Raw genomic sequence first — 5,167 nt, 5'->3', positions numbered from 1 at the left:
GGGGGAAGCAAATGGCTCCAGCTAAGCAGCAGAGGGAGTAGAGATACTAGACCACCACACTTTCACCGTAACAGCATTTTTTCAGTTCAGACATTTGGATGAGGGAAATCAGTGCAGGTCCCAGTGGCCACGAACACTCCCTGCTCCTACACGTTATGCCACACAACCACAGTCTGCTCCGTCTATGCCCCAGCCCCTTGCTTTCCTCCAAAACCCTGTTCAGAGCAGCTCTCTGGGGCAATGCGCTCCTTACCAGGCTCCCTCCCAGCACTCCTCTGGGATGGGTAAGGATAAGCCCATGCTACATCTTAGCACAGGTTTATTAACCTAAAGCTAGGGTGGTACAGAAGACACTTCAAAACTACAAGTTTCCAAAATTAGGTAAACCAACACAACCTTGTGCACATGACTGACATCTACGAGTATTCATCCACACTCAAACTGAGAAGATCTCAATGGGCTATATGCTCCCTCTCCTTGCCAACACTATCTCTGCAGGATTTTTTCATATGAGCAGAATATCTGACTTGATACTAAAGAAAAACAGAATTCTAGCACTCTTGATACGGCAAGAGTCATTTTTCCAAATCCATATCTCCTCTGTCCTTATTAAACTCTATAGAACCTTAGACCACAAGCGCAAGTGTTACAACCATGTTAGATGCTAACTATTTTCGGAAACACAGCAGCAGTTCAGTGTTGTTTTTTTTTTTTTTAAACGCTCAAGATACTTCTTCCTCACTTGCTCTTTGAGGCAGATGTTTAATTAGCAGCATCATGCCCCACAGAATCTTAATCTGATCCTACAGATGCCTTCATGTGCTGATTCCATGACTTCTGAAAACATAAAAATCAACCTCCAAAGAGCCTGGATGTCTTTCCGCTATCCCTTATATTCCCTATGATCTGGGCCACTTTAAACACCTAACCTCCTTCAACAGCGCTTACACATTCCACATGTTTTTCAAAGTTTGTATTTCTCCCCAGGCCTCACACATGGCTATAGCTAATGTGTATATACACATTACAGAAAAGATATCAAGTCTAGACTTCAGTAAAGCACCTATCTAGACTTTGTGGATTAGTCTGGATCCTTTGAAAGGACTGAAGTTCCCTGAACTTTGGAGGTAAAGTAATCAAAAATGAGATTCTGCTCCAGTCAAGACCCGTGGTGCAGAAAGCCACCCAACTGCACATAACGCACAAGCTAAGCACATTCAGTAAATCCAGCACATCCTCAAAGTGACTGATTTACTGCAAAAAGCTCAAATCAACTACCATACGTGTAGTAAACACCCTTCTCCCCTCTGAGGGATCTCCAGGAAAGCAGGTAGCCAGCAGGAGGCCACAAGCCACAAAAAACACTACCCTGATGAACAGACCAGAGCCCACAAGGCGTGGCTCCGTCACTTCTTTGAGTGCAAATGTGTCCACAAACCTTAACTGTGCCTTACTGCTGCAGGAATAGATGACAGCTAAATTCTGTTTTGAGAGAGGCAAAAGCCAACAAAACACCCCCCGATTCACTCACCAAATGACTCCTCTTTACAGAAAGACAAGACATACTGGAAATAATTAAGGACCTTCTTTGTGAATTTTGGAACTTGGCCTGAAATGCCCTACTGCTAGCACTGTGCTAGATTAAATCACCCAGCCCAAGAACATTCAAACCATGTAAGCAGGAGAGAATTAGATTCCCATGACTGTGGCCACCGCACAGAGCGGATGGACAGCTGTGTGCAAAGCTGTCGCAGGATCGACACAAGGTACCACCCATCCTCATACTCACTAACAGATCCTGCTGCTAACTTGGTGAATACATGTGTTTTCTTGATTCTGTCATTCATAAGAGATCACTTACAAGGGAAATATTTGTAAATGAGCAGACTGGGGGCTTGCTTGGGGAAGCTGTTTTTGTTTGTTGTTGTTGTTTACAGTATTAAAGCTATCTTTCTGTTAATAATTTAAAAATTGCACTCCTTATATCTCCCTTCGGAGTCACTGCAGTATGTATAAACTTTTGGGGTTGTAGTCTGCCTTCGTATTTTAAAAAGAACCTATACTATTTCCCTAGGTTTTTACTTCAGAATTGACCACTCCAAGAAGACATTTAAGACCAAATCATTAACTAGAGGCAAGCAAAATAAGCCTCCTAAAACCTCATCATCCATTTAATTGTTCCCAACTTATATCTCTCATAATGTCTCTTATTTCGCCACATCTGCTGCAGAGCAAGCAAATAAAGTTGTTCTGACAAATCAGCCATACTCGGTGTCATAAGAACTCTTTGAAAATATGATAACTACTAGTCATAAATCAGCACATTTGAAAGCAAACCAAGACATAATTAGATTGCTGTCTTTGACAGTGCAAAGATTCTCCAATTTAGAGTTCAGATGCTGTAATAGCTAGTTCAAGTCTCTGCCTTAAGTTTTCCACTAAGATTTAGTGAAAAGCCTTTAAAGATGCAAGTCCAAATCTACTTTTGCATCTATGTACTTGCACTTGAAGCCTTTGCTCACAGGTGGCATTCAGTGAAAGCAATGGAATTTTATTGATGCAAGACTTACAAGACTGTGCCTACTGGAAGTGTGATTACCATCAGGTTGTATGCAAATGGCTGCTCAAAGTCACACTTTTTGTTATTTTTATCTTGCCTTGAACACCACGAGACAGAGGCTCCTTAAATGACTTTGGCCCCGACTCTTTGACTCAACCAGTACTGCTCAATGATACACAGCAACAGATGGGAAAGCAAGCATCGCTACTTTAACAGTCTGGGACACCAATCTCCTGTCCAATGCCGGACATACTATCACCTAAGTATTCTCATGTGATATGGGGAAAACCCAGTTTTCGTACCTCCCAGTGGTTTTAGCAAGAATTCCCACTTGCACCGTGCTTTTGAAGAAACAGGAGAACATTTCTGGTCTTCAACAGGGGCCATTCCCAGTGCCCCTGAGATGATTTGCAGGAAAAGATGGAGCAGGCAAGGAACAAGGGGGAGCAGATGAAGAGCAGCAAGCCTCCGCTACTTCTAACGAAGAGAGCCCTGATGAAGCACTAGGTCTCTCAGCCCAGAGGGGCCCAGCACTCGCTAACAAGCCAGCAGAGGACTCCCACCCCAGCAAACTCCTGCTGGGGCTCTGCAAGGTTTGAGAGACCACACTGCACAGCCTAAACCCTTCCCAAGTCCTCCTCCTCCCTCCCCTATTACAGAAGACAACCAAGGGGGCCCACAGTTTTGTTTGGAGTAGTTTTCAGTAGAAATAGTCATAGCCCACATTTTGGGCAGGATATAGGGAGATAACTGAGCATCCCGGAAATTCTTGTGGCCAAGGGGGAAGCAGAAAGAAGAAAGCCTATAGATACAATTGGTTTCAAGACCTGTATCTAAATGTATTCCCACTGAGGAAAGAAATCAGCTCTTTTACATAATTGGTTTATTTTGGCCTTTTGACAGAAACAGAAGCACAGCCATTGGAAAAAACATAAAGCTTCTAACCCACCGCGCTTTCCTCTTGTACAACAGAAGTCACAGAGGAACAAAATGCTCTAGAAGCTGAAGACTTCAGGAAATCATATATGCCCATATCAGGGGCAATACACATCACGGGCAAGCAACTGCAAATCCAGTGTGATGACTGAATTATTAATGGAAAAATCCAACCTTTATCAAAAATAAAGTACTATCCTGGCAGCACACACTACTAGATAAATAACAGACAGCCGCTATCCTCAGCCTGATCTGAGCCAAAATACAAGTTAATTTGTAAGACAGAGGTGAAAAAAAGAAGAAAAAACAGATGCCTCATTCACTGCACCTTGAGGTGTGTTCACAGCTGAACACCCTTGCTAGGCAATTTTTTAAGAACAAGGAGAAATCCAAAGGAAATATCCCACTGAGATAATTGTTATGATTTAGCATAATCCTCTTTCGAACTCTCAGTTGTCTAAACTTAGAGACATGCAACAACTGCAGATAACCCAATGGCAAGAGAAACRCTGTCCTCCAAAAGAAAGACCAAGCTCTAATTCTGGATTGAATACTGACTTTTCCAAATGTTGGGCAGCAGATGCAATCTCTCAGAAATAACATGCAGCCTCTCCTGTATTAGGCTGCAAAGATTAATGTTGATAAACCTGTCATCTTCAAAGAGCTATGCAAGCAGTACACTTCACTGATTTCTGAAGTTGTCTTTAGGTGGCAATCTCTCTGTTCGCAGATCATCTGTTTAGCAGTGAACGTTTCAGCAGTAATAGCCATTTTTCTACCGAGACACAGGGAAGGCTGATTCCCTACTCCCACTGGAGGCAGAAAAGCTAACACAACTACAGAGACTGACAAAGGAGAACTAGACACAGTATTTCTATTACTAAGACATTGCAACAGTCCAGTTAGAGCCTGGGCACACAAGCAAATTACAGCAGGGCAAGATAGGGTGTGAATTTGTAGTAGATCAGCCATACTGTGCTAAATGTCTGGGTAATATGTCCTTACCACTAATAAACATGAGGCAACGCAATGTAGTTTACCTCTCTTGGACTGGATCCACGAACAAAGTCACTACTGAGATGACTAATGGGATGTCACAGTCACAATGGGGCAGGGAGGTCACCATTCAGCCTAAATATAGGAAGATAGTCAGTGTTTTTATTTTTTCTTAGCACACAACCAGGTCTGCACACAAGAGCTCCATACAGAAAGAGCACTCACAGCAAAATCAGTCCGAACCTTCTAATAAACTTATTCTCGGCATTTATAAAATTACAGATTTGGCTAGGACAGACAGAAAGAGGTCAGATTGTAATTGCACAGCTTTAAAGCAGCAACATAGCTCGAGTTTTACTTTGAGGCCTGAAAATAACTAGGGAAGTATGAGAAGTGTCTCAGGTATACCAACTTGCTAACTTGCATACTACCATTTATGAGCTAAGGCACAGGTTGCAGGGACCTTCTTCACAAGAAGCAAGGAGATTCAACAGTGCGAAGGGGGCTTTGCCAACCACATCTTACACCACAAGGATTTTCGGGATGCTCAGTTATCTCCCTATATCCTGCCCAAAATGTGGGCTATGACTATTTCTACTGAAAACTACTCCAAACAAAACTGTGGACCTCCCAGTCATAGGCAGTTACTTTCTTGCACTCCTCTTACCCCATCTC

General features: G+C 42.8%; 1 protein-coding gene across 8 annotated transcripts in view; it reads right to left on the bottom strand.

Moving 5' to 3' along the window:
- Positions 1-4,588, bottom strand: part of PPFIBP1 (PPFIA binding protein 1) — a 119,132-nt gene extending 114,544 nt beyond the window's left edge. For 2 of the 8 annotated variants that reach the window (XM_026066865.1, XM_026066864.1), the window contains exon 1: positions 4,537-4,588. The gene's annotated coding sequence lies outside the window, so the exon portion shown is untranslated. The remainder of the gene's footprint in view (positions 1-4,536) is intronic. The other 6 variants (XM_026066860.1, XM_026066861.1, XM_026066858.1 and 3 more) reach the window with 3 other exon arrangements.
- Between the last annotated feature and the right edge of the window lie 579 nt (positions 4,589-5,167).

Source organism: Apteryx rowi, unplaced genomic scaffold, assembly GCF_003343035.1.
Source record: "Apteryx rowi isolate R43461 unplaced genomic scaffold, aptRow1 scaffold_25, whole genome shotgun sequence".
Lineage (NCBI taxonomy): Eukaryota > Metazoa > Chordata > Aves > Apterygiformes > Apterygidae > Apteryx > Apteryx rowi.
The sequence above is the reverse complement of the archived record's forward strand: the minus strand, read 5'-3'. Positions and strand labels throughout refer to the sequence as shown.